Below are 23,645 nucleotides of genomic sequence, written 5' to 3'. Positions count from 1 at the left end.
GCCCCCTAATGTTTTTTTATTTTTCTAATTTTGTAAGCCTTACAAGTTTTATAGGTAATAGAAGTAGATTTTAGAAACAAACCCCTTTCTCCCTCCTCCCCTAGCACCCCTTAGTTTATACATTCCTTAATCCTCTCACTCCATTCCATATCCCCCATGTCAACCCTATTCCCGTATCCAGTAGAAAATGTTTAGTCTCTTGTCAAGGCAAGCCTGTCTCGTTTGGAGAACGCTTGTATCTTGGCCTAAACCGCAGGACAGAGTCAAGGAACTGGGTGACTCTGCTCTCTGTACCCCGAAGATGATGAAGGATGATGAAGAGGGGGTCCCAAAAAGCCCCCCGACCCAATTCCAGGAGGTGGGCCAGGGGGTGGACCAGAGCAAAAGTTACGGGGAGGACACACTTGGGATTGGCCAGATATTGTTATAAATGTAACATCTCGGGCACAGCCCGGCGCGCGCGCGTCGTTTACCATCTATTGCCTTGGCACAATTAAACCCTTTCTTATCTCACCCCAACTAACGGCTCCTGGATTTTTTTCTTAGCACCAGCTGAGCAGGCATCAGATGCCATGAAAGACTCAGCTACTGGCCAGGCTTTGGAGTGAAGGTAAAATGCGGGAGTTAATGGAGGTGGTCCCATGGCCTCAAGTTGCCACAGTGTTTTTTGTAAATTACCTTCCAAGCCTTCAACATGAGGTGCTGTTCAAATGCAACTAGCCAGAGATAAGGGAAGAGGTGCGCTAGCCTGAAGTGCTTGTGCTGAAGTCCTTCATTAGAGGATACCTGTGTAGAAGCAATAAATACTGACTTGCTTGAACAGCATCTTTAAATTTGTCTGTTAATTGTGTTTTTGTGAATACTGAATGTACTCTGCTTTGGGAATAGAAATGAGTTTCACTCAGACAGTATATGATACTTTCTTTGAAAGCTTGCTGGAGTTACTGATAATTGCTTATGAATTTTTACATACATGGTTTAAGGTTAATAATGTTTTTTGAAAACAGAGATCGGGTATTGATCCTCAGAAAAGAGTTAAAGTTCTGAAGAAAAAGAGTAGTGAACTAAGTTGTAACTTATTACACGACACTGCTTATGTTTTGATAACATTGGTGTTATTGTTTTGTAGCACAGAAAAACCTCGGGGGGAATAGCTGGAAGGTGAGATGCAGGCAGGGGTTGCTCTGGCACCCTTGGCCATCTCAGACCTGGCATCCCTTATTTCTCCAGTGCCAGTGCCAGGAAAACCACTCCTAACCCTTTCATTTCTGACTCATGCCTGCATCTGCACTGAGCTTTCTGCAATGCTGTTGTGGGGAACTGACACTGGCTGCTAAAATTGGATTTCTTTCCCAGGGGGTTGGATTTAGCTGCCAGAGACAGGTTTGGCACACGCAGTGTTACTGCTGAATGTGGAAGCACAGCTATTACCTGCCTAAGTATGTTCTGAAAAAAGACAGCTATAGGTCTCTTAAACCTATTGGAAGGATACTATTACAGATGAAAGAATAAATACATCTGCCATTTTTTTAAATTCTGCTCCTATCAAATTATCTAAATCCTAACCCTCTTGTGAATTCAACTTGATCAGTGTTTATTGCTGCTCTAAAGAGATATTGTCCTCCCTCTTCCACCTGGCCACATGCAGTTCTGCTAGGGACTCATCCTGCATTGGATGGGCATTGGGGCTTAAACTGCCTGTGGAGTGAAGCTACCAGAAATTGGGAGCAACTGAGCTGATGTTAGTAGCACTGAACTTAGATATCCTGTCATACTGCTTGATGTAGAACTGCAGCAGATTTAGAAATTCTGGGCTTGTTTGTTTCTGCTTGTTTGGTTCCTTTAAATTTTCTTAATGAGGTTTTTAAGTGTCCTGAAACAAAAATATTTTTTAAGGCAGTATTAAATTGCTTTGACTTTTTAGCATAAAATAGAAATTTAAATTTTTTTTTGCTGTTGGAAAAAGGCAATATTGCTTACATCTCAGATCTTGCATTCTTTGCTCACATTACCCTTCTCCTGGAGTATGCTCTTGTACAAGGAGTCTAGGACCCCAGTAAATACATGATACAAAAATTATTGGTTTAAAGTCTTCCACACTGAAACTTTCTAGATGATGTCTGGATTCTTTTGATTTCAATTGAAATTGAGGACACTTAGCTACATTGAGTTACTGCAAGTTCTGCAGGGAAAAACAACCATTTCAAAAGATGTTATTAAAATCAAAGATGAAGCTGGTGAGACTGAAATAATCAACCCAATCTATTTCTCATGGCTAGCAGAATTGCCATGATTCTGTAGCTGTTGTTAATAGATGCTCTTAAAAAGGATATTAAAAGTAGCTGTCACCTATTTTTTTTTTAACATCAAAATATATGAATTTCAAATAGCTGTTGCAATGAAAGCTAGGCCAATATTCTAGTCTGGTATGAAGACATAAGTACCTGTATTGTTTAAAGCAAAGGATAATAAAGATAATTTAAATGTTTGTTTAAACTAGAAAAAAAAGTATTTTATTTGGCTGCTAATAAGTAATGTCAGGTAGGTAGAGGCTGGCAGGAGGATCCCTGATGTGTTGCATCCAGTGAGCAATCTATATAAAAAATATCACCAACAAGGTATTTCTTTGTGATGAATTGCAGACATTATTGAAGACACACATCTCCTTTCCTAGTACATTGGGAAACCCCACTTTGATAAAAATCTTGTTAGTCCTATGTTTAGTACATCAGTACATCAGCGTTCATCAGCCTTCCCAAGCATGGATACCAGCTCGGTTGCCCTTTTAATCTGGGATGTTCAATCAGGCTTTGGCTTTTCTCTTCCAAGGGATCTGTTTACCAGGTTCTCTGAGTGTGTTTGGGTTTTGTTCCCCCTCCCCTAAACACTGCTTCAGATTCTGTCCTGATCACCAAAATTTCTGACTACATTCCAGTTGTGCGTTACAAGACCTGACTAATATCTGTTACATATGTTTTGAATTGGTTTTCTTCTTGGTCTTCCCTTGGATTGTTGCAGGTGGTAGGTTTGGAGGCAGATTAATTAGTACAAAAATCTGAAATTCATGTGATCTTCAAGTGTCTCAAAATCTGGCTCTGGAAGTGGTATCCTCTCCAGACACTCTTAGAAATACCTTTTCTCATGTCAAAGGCAAACTGTCTTTAGCACCTTACAGCTACAGGAAGGAGGGCATTGCCTGCAGACTTGGGCAGAGGAATCTATTAAGTCCTCATCCATTTTTAGATCTTTTAAGTCTCTGTTGTGACAAAACTTTCAGAACAAGGATAAAAATTAAATGGTGTAATGAAGAATTTTTCTATTGACATGGGAGACTGCCTCAAGTGATGCAATAAGAACACAGAGAGGGTTCTACGAGGTGACCTCTTGAAGTAATTTCCAACATAAATTATCTATGACTTTATAATTTTTTCAGTATCAGTGGGCTGGAAGACCACTTGTTTCTCTGTAAACTTGTCTTAAAAAAAGATATTTGACCTCTGTGAGTTGTCTGGGTCCATTTATATGTTGTCATTTGTATTTCAGAACCAAGTTACATTCTCTGCAGCAGCACTATCAATTATTTGTGCTAAAAGATAATACCAGCTCCAGAGCACTTCAGTATAACAAACAGCTCAAGGGTGATGGGGAGAATAACCATACAAAACTATGAATAATTTGCCCAAATTCACAGAAAAGATCTATGGCCAAGCTGGAAAGATATTTTTTTTCTAATGCATGGATACTGTTCTTTAATCTATGTTCGCTCCTGACTATTTTACCTCCAAATAAATTTAGCCCTAAGAATATTTTTGAAGCCAAATGACTAATTTCACAGCCAAAATCCTATGCCAAACAGTAGACTGTAAGCTATCTGATACTGCTGCAGACCCAGGCACATTTTAAGAGGAAAGTTTTTGTTTGGCAAAGAAATGAATTGCAATTGCACTGAAGGGAAGCTTACACACCTCTTCTTTCGCTCATGTGTGATACAACTGCTGAAGGCAATTTGGCAAGATTTTTAGATTCTTGCACATTGTTAGGTTAAGAAAGGAGCAACCAGTCCACTTTAACCTATTTCCTCTCATAGCCTATATATAGACAAATGGAAGTCCAGCACCTGACCAGAAGCAGCAGTGAAGGCAGGAGACCGACTGGCTGGTGGTTCAGTGCTGGTCTGTAATGGTCCCACCTGGCATCCCCTGTTTGTATCTGGTGTCAGATATCCTTGTAAAAATGTTTCTCCATGACCTCTATTACCCGGAGGGGGTGTGTGTGTAGTCAGATGTTGTCACATGTCGATTATCATAGTGTACCTTCCCAGCAGGTTCGGATATTGTTCTCCTGTCACCTGCCGATCCATGCCCTCATCGAGCTCATTACACTCAGGACTTTTTTGCACTGCTCTGCTGTCTGCAGCTTCCTATACTCAGGCACTCAGCTGTCGATCAAGGCAAGGTTGTAGTGCTCCCACAACACATTCTTTTGCAACAATGAAGGCAAACTGTGTCCAGGGGTCCATTAGCAAGAGCATATCCCAAAGATCAAGGGGTGTGATTATAATATTTCATACTTGTTAGGCCATACCTGAACTATCATGTCTAGTTGGAGTTTCTCCAGTTGAAGAGAGACTCTAAGCATTAAAGCAGGTCTACTAAAGGGCCAGCAAGAGGATTAGAGTGTTGATGAACTTGATGTATGAAAAAAGGCTGAAGGAATAGGGTTCAGCCCAGAGAAGGGGAGGCTCCAGGGGCGTCTAATCATGATCTCCCAATACCTGAAATGTAGTTATGTGGAAGATGGAGGTATTCACTTCACAAGGTTGCGTGCTGACAGGGCAAGAAGTATCAGGCACAAGTTAAAGGAAATTCTATAAGGACATAAGAAGCAAATTCTTCATCTTGGGAAAGATTTAATGTTGGGGTAATTTGCCCAGAGAACTGGTGGACTCTCTCTTGCTGGGAATGTTCAAGGCTGGGCTTGATAAATGAGGCTAAGGCCTCTTTCAAGGGAAAGTGGGACCTGATCATCCTCAAATGTTCCTTCCCACTCAAAACACTTCTACTACATGTGTCCCTGCCCATGGCAGGGGGTTGGAACTAGATAATTTTTAAGGTCCCTTCCCACCTGAGCTATTCTATGATTTTTTTACGGTCTGCATATTCAACTCAATAAAACTTAAAAATTGGTGTTGTAGTGAGGAATACATTTCAGGATATCACAGATTTATTGTGCCATTAGCATGATGACACTAGCAACTGACAAAAACTTGTTTTAATTCTGTGACTTCTATTAATTATCCACTAACCTTGCGAAATTTCCCATCAGCCCTTTCACTCATTGAAACTTCTTACATGAACTGGTTGGATTTTACAGATTTTTTTTAACCTAGTACCTGACTATCCAATTAGAAAGATAAATACATAGTGGAAAAATCAATTAAAGCAGAAAAGCTAAAATGTGTTAAACTAGAATTGCTTCTGACCTGAAAGAATTGGGTCATTATCTAAATATTCCCAAGTCTTGGAATTACTTTCATCCTGTGGTTGAGCACTGGTTCCACTGTATTTCTTAAGAAAATTAGTCTAAATTTTATTCTGAAGTAGGAGTTTTGAAGAGTTTGAAGATTTCTATATTTACTACATCAAACAATTTAGAGGCAAAATGAATGACTTTATGCTTCTATTCAAACTTGTGAAATTATGAGGTCATGAAAAGAGAGGGGTTCTCTTGTTAACTCAACTATTCCCATAATTAACATTCATTTGGTTACTTGAGGTTTAGCATGCTATTTCATTAAAATAATGCAATTGCAGATAGAGAAAAAAAGTTTTGAAAGTATAATTGGTTTTCATTGTCAATATAACTTAAAATCCCATTAGCCACAAAATTTCAGCATTGTTTTCCTAATGACTTGCATAATTGGATCATCAGATTTCTTTCCTTAAAAAAAAAAAAAAGTCTCACTTGGTGGCTTTAAAGGTTATTATTTGCATGAATTTTCCCCCCTCAGTGTTACATTTCCACTTTTATTTCCACCAGCGCTGAAAGGTCAGAGACCCAGCGAGTTAAATGAAATCATGTCAAGAGCAACTAGAGCTCTTACTTCCCCCTCCCTCTCTTTATTTTTAGATTCTGACAGTTACTGGCAAATGCATGCATGCTACCAGTTTGATTTGATGTACTTGTCCACCTCAACCCATTAAGGCGATTTAGAACATTCTTCTGGGTCTTCCATGGTGCTGTTCTCTCTATTACATGTGCCTGTGGCAAGTCGTGTCACTTCATTTCAGTAATTCCAGTGCACTGTTTCTTGACTTAAATGGAAACTTTTTTTGAGACATTGTAGAACTAAGAAGTGTTACAAAGAGGTGTAGGTAGTCCCATTAATAAATATTTTCCAGAAGTACTGCATTCATATAACTAAACTAGATCTGCCATACATATTATTAGAAAAATTCCCTTCTCATGTTCCATGTGTCTCTGTTATCACAGGATTCAAACCCATTAAATAAAAGTCATAGAAGAATCACATTTCTGGAAGAGTTCTTGAGAAGTTATCCAGTACATCCCCTTACCACAAGGCAGGTTCAGCTCTTCCTAAACCATGCCTGACAGATGTTCAGCTTACCAATTCTTAAAAATCTCCAGTGTTAAAAAGTCTGTATTTTCTTTAGGCAATTTATTCAAGTGCTTAAGAATATTTGATGTTCTTTCTTCTAATATCTAATTTATATCTTCATTGCTGCATTTTAGGCTAACTGATTTGTTGCTTTCCTGTTTGGATTTGCTCCAGTTCTTTATGCAGCAGTCTTTTAAAATACTTAAAGACCAACAAAATGCTCTTCAGGTGCTTCTCATCTACACTAAACAACTTGACTCATTTTGGTTGTCCTCAAAGGTTGTGTTTTATAACCTTTTGATTATTCTTATCTCTTTAATTGGTCAGCATCTTTCCAGAAGATATCCTAAATCTAGACAAAGCACTTGAGATGAGTGAAATAAACAGAAAGTTTTTTTACTTTGTCTTCTATATGATTCTCTTCCAGGATGAAGCCTCCATTTTTCTTTGAAATAGCCTAGCATTGCTGACTCATGCTCAATTTATGATCCACTATAGCCCATGCATCCGTTTTCAGAAGAACTGTTATTACTCATCCTATAATTGTGCAGATGGTTACTCTTACCTAAGTGGAGAACTTTTGATTTTTTGCCCTTATTAAATTGCATTCCAGTCACTTCAGATAATTTCTCCAATTTATAATAATCAGTCTGAATTCTAACCCCGTCATCGCCTCTCCCAGCTTTGAATCATCTCGAAATTGAGGAACTATATTCTCTACTCCATTGTGCAGTTTTTATTATTGGAAGTGTTCCATAACCTAAACTTCAAATCAGCCCCAGCAGACCTCACCATTACATCCTTCCAGCTGAAAAGTTTCTCTTTATGGATAGTATCCCAATCAGTTGTGTCCCTACCTTATAACAATTTCAGGAAGACCCTGGATTGCACAGAAAAATGTTAAAAAAGACACTGTCAAAAATTTTTTTAAAGTAAAGATATTTTTCTTTTCAATACACAGGCCTATCACCATGTCATAGGAAAAAACTAGGTTGTTTGATGTGATTTGTTCCTGATAAATCAACATTGGCTGATTCATATCCCCTTGTTCCCATCCAGACGTTTGAATACTTGAACCAGTATTTTTTTTTCTTGGTAATTGAAATTAGATTGACTGATCTATACTTCTTTTCAGTTTTTTAAAGGTAATAACTATGATTGCCTTTTCCCGTTTTCTGAAACTTTCCCTGTTCTCACTCCATTCTCAAAATAATTGCCAAGGGCTCTGAGATCACTTCAGCCAGTTCTCTACATACTCTCAGATGAATTTCATCAGGACCAGCCCGTTTAAAAACATCCAGCTTTTCAAAGTAGAATTAAACCTCTGCTTTACCTTTTCCATCCCGAGTTCTTACCCTTTTGTCGTTGATGCTAATTGTGTTAGACATCTAATCACAGCCACTGGATCAAGTGAAGACTGAAAAAAACCCCTACATTTTTGTCTTTGGCCATCTGTGCACCATTGAGCCCTCTTGTACTTAGGAACCTGTGAAATGTTTTGATAATCTCTGCTTTGTATAGTGACAGAATAAGGAAAGAGAAAGATAGCACTGTTCTTATTTAAACTCGTTTTTTATGTCAGAAGGAAGTTAAGAGTCTAATGTGGGCCACTCACATATGTGAGATTCATCACATCACTTTGATCAATAAAAATGCTGATATCTAATTTAAGCATGCTCTTAAGTGTCCCTCTGTCAATGGAAGATAGAAAGTGACTTCAAGGATCAGCTTTTTTTTCTCTCCTGCCGCATACTTTTTTAGATGAAACCCAACCTGTCAAGAACACGTGATGATGATAGCAATGTAAGCAGACAGGGACTGCAGCTTGGTGAGGACTTGGTGCATTTGAAAGTCTTTATTACATTTGATGACAGGCACATCACCATAAGCAAATGGTCGGCTTTGGTTACAGTTACATCATAAGCTTTAAGACTTCATTGCCTTATCCCCATCTTTTTCAAAAGTTAATGAAAAGTTACATTCTGATTTTCAAAATATTTATTTTGTGCACAACATAGTGTTTGATATGGTACTGGGTTTACTTTTTTTTTCTTTTGAATCTGAATGCAGAAATTACTCATGAATATACATGTATATAGTGGTCAAAATAATTTGGTTCTGTGCAAGAAAGGAAGTTACCAACAGCCATAAATTGACTACAGCCCACTTCTTGTTCTGTCTTCCAAAATAACTTTCAAGTTTAGGAAAAGATTGTATTTTAGTCAGTTTTAAAACGGCTTCCAAAAGTTGTTTTTTTGAAATAGTTCAGCTTATAGCCTGGTATCAATTTAAGACAGCTTGTTGTTTTATTATCATGTAACCAGTGTGGTGAACTAGCTGAAGTCCAAGTTTTAAAGAGCTAAATCTTTTTTGTTATACTACCCATGTAGTCAAACGGACCAAACTTATTGCTTCAGTTTCCCCACTTTTATTCAGTCTCCATCCCTTTAAAGACCATGTCTTCCCCTACATGTCCCTAGAGGAAAGCTGCACACAAAACTGTGAATCACTGTCATATAGTTACTTCATGGTGGATGCCAAAACACCCAATGATATTGTATGTTGGTTAGAGCATACAGTAATTCTTCAATCATCTTCAAATGTCTAGTATTGCTTGAATTTCCTTCAGGTCTTTTTCATGACGTGACATCACGAACTTTTTTTTGTATTTGTAGAATCTACATCTTCCTTTCCTTTCTTTTCCTGCACCTGACTAGAATTTGATGTGTGCACTGTGCATTATGCAAATCTCTGCTCATGTTGGCTACAACACAATGTGTGTGTGTTTGTGTGTGTATGTATACATCAGGACACACAGGGGATAGATTCCTGAAAAAATAAAAACAAAGGAGGTTTTCCTTTTATGCCAATTTGAATGATTACCCTTCACTTGATAAAGTCTGGCACATACCTTGGTGTTTCATATGAACTGTCACAATAACCTGACTATAATGCAGATTCCTGCCCCAGCTTCCAGAGGTTTGTGATATGTCTCCTTATTCCATTAGCACTTTGTCATCTGCTCCCCCTGGTGCCACTGTCATGTGGAGAAGGCTTTAGGGTGAGGTTCTTGATAGTATTGAAAAGTCTCTTTGTGTTGTACTCACTCTGTCTCTCCCCACTCTCAATTTACACAATACCTATTTGTATGTTTCTGCTTATCTCTCGCACAACTTGTACAGTCTCATTGTGGAGGCTTATAAATTTAAATATTTGGGGTTTATTTTGAACATGATATAGTATAATAACAAGGCTATCATCTGTTCGCTTTGGTGTAGTTCCTTATCAGTGTTTCAGAGGGGGGGCACTTTGCCTCTGACATGACAGTAAGAATTGGCTGAACTAGTTTCTGGAACATCTATAAAGGAAGGATCTTAGCCACAGATTTCTTTCTGGTCGAGTGAGCTCATTTCTGTGGTTTTTTGTTGTGGTTGTTTGTTTGGTTGTTTTTTTTTTTTTGTTTTGGGATTTTGTTGTTGTTTTTCTTAATGTAATTCCTAATAAATTCCACTTATTTCAGCCTGTCTCAACAAATAAGGCAGTGGAACAGGGGTGACTAAATAGATAAATAAACAAAAAAATAAAGCAGAAAGGAATTGCACAGAATTCCCATCCTTTGGTTCACATATTTTTAAAGATATTAAAAATGTTCAAGGTAGCAAATGTAAATGTCTTTGTTAAGTAGCCATATGTAATCAGTTTATGCTAATTGTATATATTAATGATGACATCATATTAATTACATTACTGATATAAAATGGCCATAAGTATATAGTTTTTACTCTATAAGCTGCTGCATATAAAGGTGATGAAATATTTTCATATTTATAATGTGGTTAAAATGGATTAGAAATGTTTTGACAAAGCACAGGAATAGAGGCCAGAAAAACATCACTTGAAATTTCTTTTCTCTATAGCTTAGTGCAAATATCTTAGCTGCTCTACAGCACTTTTTCTGATCTCTGAAGCCAGAACAGTAGCTGAGTGTTAGTCTTTGGTGAATTACTTAAACAAGACTACATTTCAATAACTGAAATACAGGATATATTTAGAGATTTTTTTTCTGTTGGATTTCTCCTTTCATTTTTCACATAATTCATTTCAGTTTGCTAAGTAACTGCTTGGTTGTCAGCCCTCAAGTGTATGTTGAATTATATTTATTTTTCTGATGGTATTTGAACTGGAATCCTTATAAACACAGGAAAAAAAATTCTGTCTTTATATTGTATTTTGACATAGTTGTGAATTTGCATAAGGCATTATGTTAGGGCAAGGTATCCAATATCTTTATTTTTGGAGGTTTTAAGAACAAGTTGAAAGAATCACCTTGTGGGACAGATTTAAGTTTAGTTTTGATGCAACTATGGGGAACACAGCTACAAAATTAAATGCTCTGCATTCTACCCCATGTTCTGTTACTACAAGGCCTGTTTCAATATGTGGTCAATAGGACATTCGATTTACATAACTAGAATAAATTCACTGATCCCTCTGATAGCAGTCAAGGCTACCTTTAAACACAAAGTGCTTTTTGGCTCAGTTCTACGGTGCTACAAAGTTTCCTTGCAGAATAACTGAATATTTTGCTTCATTAGACAAAGCATGGATATATGGCAAAGCTCTATAACATGCTGCACGTTTTACACTAGTGTGCACCTGCTTTAATTCATTAGTTCTCAGCTATAATCCATTGCTTTGCCTAGATATATGCTGTACAATAGAAGCCTTATAGCTCATCCCTGCCTTGGTGTAGAAATTGACCCTTGTTGGAAAAGGTGATGGGCAATGTCTCTGCTCAGAGACAGAGATGGTGGCAGACACTATGGTCTGTATTTCTATTAAGCCATACTTGGTATCAGTGGAAGTTCAGCAGGGCTCAGTTGTGTTGGGGTTCCCCCTAGTTTCTTTGAGAATCTCTGCCTCAGACTCTGCTGGCACGGGAACATGATGACAGCTGCCACTTTAGCTGTCTTTTGAGATTCAGCCCAGGAACGTTTTTAACTTAAAAACCAGAAGTCTCTGCAGCTTGAGCTGAAAAGATAGTGTCTGCAGCCAAAAGAGAAATAGTTTTATAACCCTTCTGTAGACTGGGCAGCTGAGGCAGGTTCACGGTATTGCCAAGAGTAGTTGTAGCCCCAATCTAAGTGGAACAGAAACATGGTGCTGTCAGGCAAACTGGCAGTGCTTATCTCAGTGCTTATCACCATGTTATTGTGGGAATTGGGAAGGTAAATGCACATTTGGTGGATTACACATTCCTAGTAAACCCTGAGTGAACATATATTAGGAGTAGGTGGCAGAACATCTAGCTGCCAATTCGGTTCTATTAATCAACATACAAACACCCAAACCTTTCAGCAATTAGAAGACTTGCAGAAAGTAATGCTGCTAGCGGTGTCTATAAATCAAGAGAAAATAAACAATCATTAAAGTTCTTTCACAGTAACAGAATCTGATAGTGACTCAGAAGCAGTAAGTGAGAACAGATAGTCTAGCTCCAGCCCTAATGGAGAAGAATCTTTGCCAGTTAATAATTTTCTGTTTCTTTCAGTAAATAAGAGTCAATATCCTGGGTTGCAGGCTGGATAACTAATGCAGGTTGAATCACCTATGTTCTGAAATTTATACACAGTCAAATGGCAATTTCTTTGCTTACTGACATAGTCACCCCCACCTGTGTTCTTGTAATCCTCATTGACATTAATGAGAAATATGCTGCTATGTGGACATGTAAGGTAGCTACAGCGTCAAAAACCTTTCTCATTTTTCCATCCTTGTCAGGCAGAGGTGGAAAACTGTTTTTATTGCTAGAGCCATACACAGATTAAGACAAAAATGTGCATCTTTTTTCCCTTCACACATAATCCTGCCTGAATGCAGGACAATGGTTATCATGAGTCATATAAATATTTCTGATCTCTCTTGGAGAAAGTGGAATGGCTCATTCATATCACACCATATTAATATATTATTCTGTACCAACATATTTTGTGTTTCAACAGGAAAGCTGATGCATACAAGACGTGCATTACATACTTTTTATCCAACTGAGTTTAACTGTTCCCAGTGAAGAGTTTTGAAAGTTATGTTTGGATCCCTCTCTAGAGTATTTTTACTTGTTTCCCACTAGTCTTGAAAATCTTAGCCTGAAAAATAACCCAAAGGAGGTCTGGAAGAAAATAAATGCACCAATATTTGGGAAAGTTACAGAGGACATCAGTGATAATTATGAACCTGTTGAACAATAGTGAAATGGTTGACACAGTTCAAATTAATAAAGAATTAGAAGAGGTTACTTTAATTATTGCCAATTACCATCAGTATGTGGTAATAAAATTTGTTGATCTAGCTTGCTACATTTTCATGAAATTGCAAGTTTGATTGAGGAATTGGTTTAATACAGTTAGACATCTCCAGGGCACTTGACTTGGTACAGTGCAATATTTCAATGAATAGGAAGAATGGTGCAAAATCACTGGATTAAAAACCATGAAAAAAGTAATTCATGCTGCTCAAAATGCAGTTGTGTATTGAGTCTTGCTGGGATGGAGTTAACTTTCCCCATGGCAGCCCTCACAGAGCTGAGCTGTGTATTGGTAGCTAGAAAGGTGTTGGTAGCACACCAGTGTTTTGGATGCTGCTGAGCAGTTCTGGCACAGCACCAAGGCTGTCACTCCACCCTCCCCCACCGAAGGCCAATGGGCTGGGTGTGGGTGACAAGTTGGAGGGGACACAGCTGGGACAGGCGGACCCAGACTGACCAAAGGGATATTATATAACATATGATGTCATGCTCAGCCATAAAAGCTAAGAGAAAGAAGATGAGGAGCACTCATTATTAAGTCTTTTTTCTTCTGAAGCAACACTATGAGTACCAAAGTCCTGCTTCCCAGGAAGCAGCTGAACATCACCTGCTGATGGGAAGTAGAAAATTAATATTCTTATTAAAAAAAAAAGTCACACAGACACTTTGTTTTATTTAATTAAGCTGCATTTATTTCAAACTACTAATTTTTCATAATTTTTTTTTCCTTCTTTCCTGATGAATATGGGGTTTGAGAGAGTGGCTTAGTGGGCACGTGTCACCAGCAAAGCTCAACCCACCCCAAGCTGGAAATGGGAATTATTAGGAAGCAGACATCCTCTCAGGGAAGCCCCAGTAAGATCCATTCTTCACTACACATGCATTATCACAATTTGGAAAATAGAGAATTGTACTGCTAAAGCTTGTGGTTGAAAAAAATCTAGGGGAATATATAAATAATGAAGAAAATGGGTTATGAAAATTTAGGCACTCTGATTGCTTGGAACTGTGTCACAGGGAAATTATTTCTCAGTGTTGTCCAATACATAGTCATAGGCCAGGAAAAAAAAAATTGGTTGTACATCCAGGATTGGAAATATATTCTTGGGAGCAGAGAGTGTGAAAAGGACTTAGAGGTCATGGGAGTTAACCTGATGAAAATGAGCTGCTAAAGATAACACTGTAGCAAAAAGGTTAATGAGACCACTACATGAATCCACAAGAGGATATGAGAAGTTATAGAGAGATTAAATGACTGCATTGTTGGGTTTTTCACTGACCCCTCTGTATTAGGATCATTTCTGATATCCAGTGAAGAGTGCTAAAAAATGGGAGAAAATTTAGAGAAGAGCCATGAGAATGATTAATGAATTGGAAAACACATTTTATTGAAGGAGTAAATTAGTTCCATGTATTTAGTTTATCAAAGAGAAGATTATGGAGTGAAAGTCTGTTTGGTGAACAAGAGGCAATAGTGCATTCTTCAAGCAAAATTTAGCTTGAATCTTAGTTAGACAAACTAAGACTGGAAACATGAACGTGTCTTTGAAATATGCATTGTTTGCTTTTAATGCAGCTTATTAAGAGATTCTTCACCAGTGGTAAATTTGCAATCAGGATTAGGTTTTGTTTCTCAAAGCTATCTTCCTGTTGAGATCAATCTTCTGCAGTCAGATGGTATCTGTTGGCTCTGCAAAGCATGAAGTATTTTTTTGTATCTCACAGAGGTATAAATGTTACATCAAAGCTTTAGTCCATACTAGAACTGCAAATTTTATATGCAAACGTGTTACTGAATTCCTTTGTTTTCTCTGTCTCACATCTATTAATGTTCCCTTTGCCTGATGATCTTTAAGAATTCATTTCAGTTTCTGTGGTATGAATGCTTATTAAAAAAGTACCTCATACATATATATATACTTTCCTAGGGAATCTTAGCTTTTCGCACCATTTCTAAGATGCTGAAATTTAAGGAGAGAAACAGAATAAGGAAGATAATTTGGAGAAGCACATTAGGAACAGCAAAATAAACAATTGTAACAGACTAAAACCAACCAGCATAGAGTCTTACATATGCCTCATATGGTATTGTCCTGTGATGATAAGCACATTTATAAGTGTGCGCTTTCACTTTGAAAAATCTCAAAATGCCCATTTTAATTATCTGGTCTTTGTCATATTTCTCCCCTTACAACTTTCTTTGACTTCTCTTTTCCTTTCCAGCTCCTCTCAATAATAAGAAAAATCTTAAAAAAAACCCAGAGACATAAATTCAATGGAAAACATTCATTTACATTCAAGTTGGTTGATCCCCAGTAGAATCATGGCAAAGGAATTTTATTTTATGATAGTGGAAAAAAATAGAAAGAGTCCCAATTCTGAAATGATTGGAAATAGTTGATTAATTTAATTTTGAAGCAATGACTACTAGGATTAATTTTGCTAATTGTTCAGAATAGTAATTGACTGGACTACAGGGATAACCTTTTTCTCTTTCAGATCAACAGAAAAATTCCTAATAATATGAGTAGGATGTGACTTTGACTATGTTAACATGGTCTGCATTAAATTTATCTTAACACCTTTATGGGGGCCAAGAAAAGGTATTTTGAAATGAAAACACTGAAGTATTGTGTAGCTTCTAGGTAAGTTAACATCTTTTGAAGTTAGTAATTACTTATTTTATTGTAATGTTTCAAATTACGTCACCATAGAAATTCAAAATGACCCTCATGCCTGGAGTGGCCATGGCATGGAGATCCAGGGAGGCTTTGTTAGCTTTTCTCTTTAATGTAGTGAGTATGCTCACAGTCCTGTCCATCAATCTTTCATACCCTTAATCCAGAATAAATTGTGCAGTGGACATGCTTTAAGTTGTGGTAGCTCTGCTGTTGAAAATGTGGAATTGGAATTTCTCAAAAACTGGAATTATCATCATAGAATTGTCATAGAATGGCTTTGCTTGAAAGAGACCTTCAATATTATCTCACTCCAACCCCTCTGACACGGGCAGAGACACCTTCCACTAGATCAGGTTACTCAGAGCCCCATCCAGCCTGGCCTTGAATGCTTCCAGGGATGGGACATCCACAATATCTGAGAGATACTTGTCGGATGTCCCAGATAGACCCGAAAAGATTAAAATTGGCCTTTCGTGACCTATTTCCTGAAAGATCTTCATCTGCAAATGGTGAATACTACAAATTTCTAAATGGAGGCATTTACTGAAGTCATCTGTAAATATTTATTTTCTTTTCCACTAGTGATATTTTGCATAATGGAAGGTTACAGCTTGAGTGATTCCGCAGACTACTATTAATTATGTGATAATGCACATGAAAGTTTCTAATCCAAAATTATTTCTGTTCCACCAAATTAAAAAATCTCATTGATATCTGTAGCTTATTATCCATCATGGCTGTATTCTGGGAACATAAATGTGGCATTCATTTACAACTTTCTGATACTTTGGTCCAAGAACATCATGAGCAGTACAGATGGTATTATTTGCTCCACAGCTCATCTCCTTGACATGTTCTGGATCTGTGCTCTATTCCACTGATGGATGTCTTTGTGGAAAGGTTATGTTCTGCCAGCATATTTACAGATGCCCCTTTTGCCTTCACAATTACTGAAAATTTATTAGTATGGTGAATGTCTGTGCCCACTTTGGCCCAGTAGTCCTATTCACAGAATATAAGGAAAGGTTATGCCCTTTACCACTAATATGTTCCACAGATTTGTGGAACAGGGCAAGTGGGAGGAATTACTTCTCTTTTTCCCCATAAAAAAAAAAACTTTAAAAGTTCAAAAGACTGTAGAAACAATGTTTTTACACTGTATTCAGTCTGATGATCTGCACTTAGAATCATAGAATCAACTAGGTTGTAAAAGACCTCTGAGATCATCAAGTCCAACCCTTGATCCAACAACGCTGTGCTTACTAGACCATGGCACTAAGTGCCACATCCAGACTCATTTTAAAAACCTCCAGGGACGGTGAATCCACCGTCTGGGCAGCCCATTCCAATGCCTGCTTACTCTGTCCATAAAAAATTTCTTTCTAATATCCAACTTAAACCTCACCTGGCACACCTTAAGACCATGCCCTCTTGTCCTACTGCTGGTTGCCTGGGAGAAGAGACCAATCCCCACCTGGCTACAACCTCCTTTCAGGGAGTTGTAGAGAGTGATGAGGTCTCTCCTGAGCCTTCTCTTCTCCAGGCTAAACAACCCCAGCTCCTTCAGCCTCTCCTCATAGGACTTGTGCTCCAGTCCCTTCACCAGCCTTGCTGCTCTTCTCTGGACCTGCTCCAGCACCTCAATATCCTTCCTGAACTGAGGGGCCCAGAGCTGGACACAGCACTCCAGGTGTGGCCTCACCAGCACTGAGTACAGGGGAAGAATCACTTCCCTGATCCTGCTAGCCACACTGTTCCTGATACAGGCCATTTGTGTCCTTGTTCTCCAGAGTGTCTTCAAGACAGCAGTATATAAATGGAAAGACAAGGAAAAGCAGATCAGGAAAAGACAGCAAATTAAGGGGAAAAAAAAACCAACAAAAAACCCCAAGACTACTATGATATTAATCAGATTTCAATCAGCTAAACAAGATTCTTTTTTCCTATGAAATTCATGTTTCTAATTCTTGATCTACCTTATTCTGCTGTCATTATTTTATAATGGTATCAAAGACACTAGAAGTCCTTTCCTATACAAGTAGAAAAAACCAACTTTACAGCCATGTGTTACAGGCCCAGAAGCAAAACCTCCTGGCTTCTGTGTGAATATAGACAAAAGTGGTTATGCTTAGGAACATCTTGTCCTTTAATAGTTGCATTTTTGTGGGAAAACTTCTTTGAAAGAACTTCTTGAGAAGATTGTAGCCCTGAACAAAGTTTCAGGCTATCTGCAACCCTGAGGATCCAATCTGCTATTTGGATCTGCAAAGTTTTTCTTTTTGAAACTTCAGAAAAAGACATGAGGAGAGGAGAACCTTCCCCTCATCAATTTGTTTATGAAAGATCCCTACTTTATTAACATGATTTGCCTACTCTCTTATTTACTAGACAAAATCCTAGCACAGTTACAGTCTTGAACTAAAAGCCTGTTTGATTCTGGTTTGCACAGAGCTTCTTTGTCTGTCATTCTTCTCTAAGATTATTGTGACATTTCCTGAAACTTTTGCCTACTTCCCACATTTATTTTCAATGAGAATGTAGCTATAGGCCCTGGTTATTTAACTGATAGCTAAAAAAATAAAAGCAGTGCCTCTTATATCATGAGCCCAGGAAGTCTTAACCTCTAGCGTTTTGCTTGTATCCAGTTTTTCCAATATTGCTGTTAACTTACTCCTGTATTTGAATTGAATTTCTCTTTTCACTTGTAGAGAAATTTTATTTCTCCTTCCTTTCTTCCTTCTTTCCTTCCTTCTTCCCTTCTTCCTTCCTTCTTCCTTTTTCCTTCCTTCCTTCCTCCCTCCCTTCCTTCCTTCCTTCTGTTTCTCTTTCTTTTTCTCTTTCTCTTTCTTTCTCTTTTTGTTCCTCTCTCTATTTGTGTCTCTATGTCTCTCATCTCAATTTTTAGGAAACACAAGAGACTTAACATATGTCAGTGATGACCCTTTTGCTTGTGGATACAGAACACAGGCTTTTTGAAGAGGCAAGGGAAAGACCTTAGGATGGATGTTGCTCATTCCTGATCCCTGTGGTGCTCCTGGAAACACTGAGTGTCTTTTTAAAACTGAATAGACCCAGACGGGCATAGTGCCGTAGGACACTAGGGATTAACTCAAAAGGTAATGTTAGAGAAAAGATAAGGTTTATAAAACATACAGATTAAAGAACAAAGAATAAGATTAAGGGGAGAGACACCCTTACGAATCAGTACAGTCAAGAGTGAAACTGCTGCATTCTCCTCACTGAAAAGCTAACCCTCCCTTTGTTCAGAAATGTTCAAAGTAATAAACAGTGCCTTGAACTCCTCTAGCCTCCTTTCTTTTAACCTTATCCTTCTAGCACACCCCATGTTATGTCCACCAGGGACATCTTTGACTCTTTCAAAAGCAAGTGGCTCAATTAGAAAAGAAGCAGCATTTACCACACAGCCCACTGACTACCATAGCCTCCTTTAATCCAATCTAAGCTGAAAGCATCCATTTATATGTCTGCTCAGTCACAATGGAACATATTGATTATCAATACGGGGACCACATTTTCAAACCAAGTCAACTGTAGGGTTCACTGTCTACAGTTGTGACACTGTTTTTAAAAAGATCCCTGGTCTGTGACATTTATGGCCTTGCTTTCAATAGGTTTTGTTTGCAGGGCTTCGTTACCTTTACTGTAGTCCCTTTACGTGTCTCTGGCCTAAAGGGCAGTGGTGCTGAGCTCTTCTTAATATCTGGGAACTGTCTTCTGTTCTGCCACTTCATTAGCATAGTGGGACTATTATCCTCGAGGAAGCTGCTAATAATGCCACCAGAAACAGAAATGCATATATTCAGACAAAAGGAGCAATAAATATTGCTAATTATTTATAAATAAAAACATTAATGTTTATACTTATTAATCACTTTTAAATTCAATAGGAAGAAGAAATAACAACTACTTCTTGCTAGCTAACACCATTAAATAACATGGTCAATAGACTTTTTAATTTTTTTAAGTTCCTTAAGGAAAATTAGAAACTAGGACATGAATCTTTTATTGATGAGCTTTGGATACATGGCCACTTCTTTTGTCATGGGTTCTTTAAATGCTGTAAAGTTCCCAAGATTATTCTATATGATGTACTTAACAAGCCTTCTTAGTCAGCACTACCACTGTTTCAACAGAACAAGCATAAATTCTAGTCCCTTTGAGGGTAAGGCTATATTCTAAACTGAGGCTTGCTCAAATTTTGAAAAAGAAAAACAAAAAAGGGAACCTGATTGTCTTTTCCTTAGCCTTTTCCAACTATACTCCTGGACAAAGTACTTTAGTAGGGAAACAAATCAAAGAAAAAAAAATTGAATTTTCAAAATGTGAACATGAAATCATTATTTTTATTTTAGTTTTCACCTCCCCAATTTGATGGCTCCTCAAACACCTCTGGATATTGTAGAATTACAGGGTTATTGACAGAGTAAATTTAGGCAAGCATGAAGGGTTAACATCTGATGTAGTTTGAAGCATAGTAATGTGATTATACCTTTATGGTTTTGTCATCATTTGTCATCCTTTTGAGACAGTCATTCGCTGATGTAGTAGCAGCTATGTTATGCAATGTGAGTGTGTTTGCATACCTCTCTGCTTGATTTCAGCTTGCTTTAAGGCTTTGACCTCATGGCTTCTGTTTTTAATGAGTTACGATCTCCTACTTTGTTTCTGTATGAGATTCTGTGGCTCAGCCTGTAACAACAGACATACCCACGGGTCCCATTTCAGTATTTTTAAAATCTGTCCCTAATTTAACAATCTCTCAGAATGGAGTCTGGAAGGATTCAGACTTTATACACACACCTTAGTTCCAGATTACTTATTCCTTAATTATAAAATGAACACTCCAAAAGGAAAACTACTAGCACCAAAACTGAGCAGAAAAAACCTAAGAAAAAAGTACAGTTGATAGGTGAGGGAAGTTTTTCGAAGTTGTGTTAGATACCTAAAGAAATGGAGTTTTGCACTGACAAAAAGTATTTTCTTCAGTTAAAAACCAATCCTGGCTAAAAGGGAGGTGAAGTCCACAATGAAAAAATAATGGGAAAAGTATGGGGCCTGATAGCAATGAATAAATTCAGTATTAGATAATGGAGAGAACTGATAAAGAAAACTAAAGCAGTCAGTTGAAAATCTATGGGTAATAGGGCAAAGATAACAAGAAGTTCTTTAAACAGGAACAAAATGCTTACAGTTTGTAGAGCTATGGATGGTAAAATTGTTAACCGTGGTAGAGAAAATGCAGAATTAAATATATACATCTGTTTTCTAAAAGAAAAATGAAATATTTTCTCTCACTTCTGAGAAAGAGTTCTAAGCAGCAACACTAAATATTTTCAAATCTACAGAATTAGATAATTCACTGTCAAGAAAATCACTTTTCTGTGGAGTTGCCTGAATTAATATTTTAGCAAATCCATATTCTGAAGGACTTCCAGAAGCTTGGAAAAATAGTCATGGCCCAACATTAACAAATAGTGAATTAACTGGCCTTGAAAACAATTTGCTAGATAGCCCAAGCCTTACCTAGGAAGAATTTCTTGGGTGACTTGAATGGAAATTTAAATTACAATTGATGTCAGCCAGTGCAACATTACGGAAAATATTTTTTTCTAATGTTCCTTTGTTTTGATGAGATCGTGAAATATTTTCATAAAGAAATCATCCTGATGAAACATATCTATATGTTTTGTAGTTTCAGAGACATTGCGTGCAGCTGGCAGATGTGACACGGCATCCACGGGTGCAGCCAGGTGTGATGCCTGAGGTATCTGAAACCACACAGAACTCCTGTGTCTAGACAGCTGGATTGTCCCCTGGTGACCACACTGAGGGGGATTCATCTGCCTCACTAAAGGTATCCAAGAATTAATATTCCTGTGTTGAAACTAGATTCCTTTTAAAGTCAACAGATAAAATATGCACCTTCCCCTGTGCTTCAGCTGATGCAGGTGAAGTGCCTTTTGTGGGGTGAAGTGAAACATCACTGCAGGGGGCTGAATTTCCATCCATCAGATATGGGGAAAGATAGTGAAACTGAAATTAGATGATAGCACCCCAATGCAATTAAAAAAAAAATTATTGACATTCTGGAAAGAGTTTGGAAAAGATCTATTGAAGCATTTCAGGGTTTGGAAAAGATACTTTGTAGTGAGAAACTAAAGAAGTGCTATCAATTTTGTTTGTCCAGGAAGGTTAAGAGGTTGCAACCTACGATTACATCTGAAGAAGAAGTTTCTGATCATAGAAGGCTCTTTAATCTTCCAGAAAAAAACCCAAAACGCACAGCATAAAATCCAACAGTTGAAAGCTTAAACTAGCACAAAGTAAGTGTAGAAATTAAAGCGCACATTATTTACAGTGGAAGAAGCTGTATGGAGGAAGCTGTATGACTGTCACAGCTAGTGACTGTAAAAGCTTATCTTGGGATATAGAGGCTTCTCGCTGCCTTGAATGCATACCTAAACAATGTGCTGCCATGCAAAGCAAAGAGATGAGCTTGGTTACATTCCTGGTGAGATTTTGCGGCCCAGGATGCACCAAGCAACAGACTGAATACTCACAATTATTCATTCTGGCTTTGAAATGTATGAATTTCAAAACCTGTTTTCATAGGGTAGAAAAGTAGCATTGTACATTTATCAGTGTTGCTTCAACTTCCAAAGAGGCCTGGGAGAAATTATTAACTAAGGCAAAAAGGAAAATGAAAAATGGGGAAATGATAAGGAGGGAAAATGAAAAATAATTAGACAGAATTTTTACTCCCACTATCATCCATTCGTTTTAAATTTGATTTTGCATCTAAAATTTTTGGTTTGATTTATTTCTAATTTAATTTTTATAAGTTTTTGGAAAAAATACATATTATTTAATTTTATATATTTTTATTTACCTGCCTTTTTTTTCTCTCTGTCCTTTTAGTCTTAAGTTTTTTATTTGGCTGAAAATAAAGTGAAAAGCACATTTCTGTTTTCCTTCATGACATATGCAAAGAAAAATAATGAAACAGTACAATGACATTTTTTCCCAGCTTAATGAACTTTGAAAAATTTGTAACCAATCCTAAATAAATAGAGACTCATGTCCTATCATTTAATGATTAAATTATTTTCATGATACCTGTGTGCTTTTACCTTTTTTCCAGTACTTAGAAAAAAAATTACTATAGGCTTATATCCACAAAGAATTAAGTTTTTTCTTTACATCTTTATAGAGCAGCTGCTGCTGAAATACTTTTATAAATGAGACCATTTTATAAAATAGCATCTTAGAGGAGGCTCTTCTGTTTAGGTAGCTGAGAATGCAGGCAGACTTAACCAACTTGGTATTACGTTTGGAACTTTTATATGTATATTTTGATTTCTGTTTACAGCTTTTTTTATTAGCGTATCTTTTTTTCAGTGCACAGGTTTGTGGAGCAAGCAGCTGTTCATTTGTTTTGTCAGTAATGGAAAGAAGACTTGAACAGCTGATGACAGGTAATTTGGGCTGATGTTCAAGTTCTTATAATAGAACTGTGTAGAAAGCTATCACTTTATCTTACAGTGTCTGTATATGTGTGACAAGACTTTCAGAACAGAAGAAGAAATTTGCACTTCACAGGGTAAATAATAAAACATGAGAAAATAGACAGTGGTGTTAAGAATGGCGTGTAGAGAAACTACACTAGGAAGCCATTTCTGGTGCACAACAAGGTGTTTTGCTGGTTGTATGCTGCTGGAAGTTTTGATAAGGGTTTGTGACTGTCATGTGTTGGCACCTCTTCTATCAGTTTTTAATACAAATCTGGAGCATGCTCAGAATATTTTTTTTTTTAATTGGAAAATGAGTAACATTACCTAACTATAGGGTTTCAGGAATTTCTAGGCAAATTTAGTTTGCTTGCATTTTGTCCATTTGGAGCCTCATTTTCCCTTGTCATTCACTCTCTGGAGATTTCTCTTCTGAAAAGAGAAATCTGGCAGTTCTTTGACAGCTCATGAATGTTTCCAGTAAATCATCCCCACAAGTTCATGGCTGTCCG

The 23,645-nt window shown here is 37.4% G+C and overlaps 1 protein-coding gene across 2 annotated transcripts in view; it reads left to right on the top strand.

Annotated features, from left to right (window-relative positions):
- The window catches only part of TDRD15 (tudor domain containing 15), an 84,321-nt gene extending 61,102 nt beyond the window's left edge, over positions 1 to 23,219 (top strand). Inside the window, exons 4-6 of one of the 2 annotated variants that reach the window (XR_003535372.1) lie at positions 21,318 to 21,479; positions 21,813 to 21,948; positions 23,024 to 23,219. The gene's annotated coding sequence lies outside the window, so the exon portion shown is untranslated. The remainder of the gene's footprint in view (positions 1 to 21,317; positions 21,480 to 21,812; positions 21,949 to 23,023) is intronic. The other variant, XR_003535373.1, reaches the window with a different exon arrangement.
- The last annotated feature ends 426 nt before the right edge of the window (positions 23,220 to 23,645 follow it).

The sequence above is a fragment of the Neopelma chrysocephalum genome, unplaced genomic scaffold, assembly GCF_003984885.1.
Source record: "Neopelma chrysocephalum unplaced genomic scaffold, ASM398488v2 Primary Assembly neopelma1_80b, whole genome shotgun sequence".
In the NCBI taxonomy this organism is placed as follows: Eukaryota; Metazoa; Chordata; class Aves; order Passeriformes; family Pipridae; genus Neopelma; species Neopelma chrysocephalum.
Note: the sequence above shows the minus strand (reverse complement) of the source record. Positions and strands in the feature narration are given on the sequence as shown.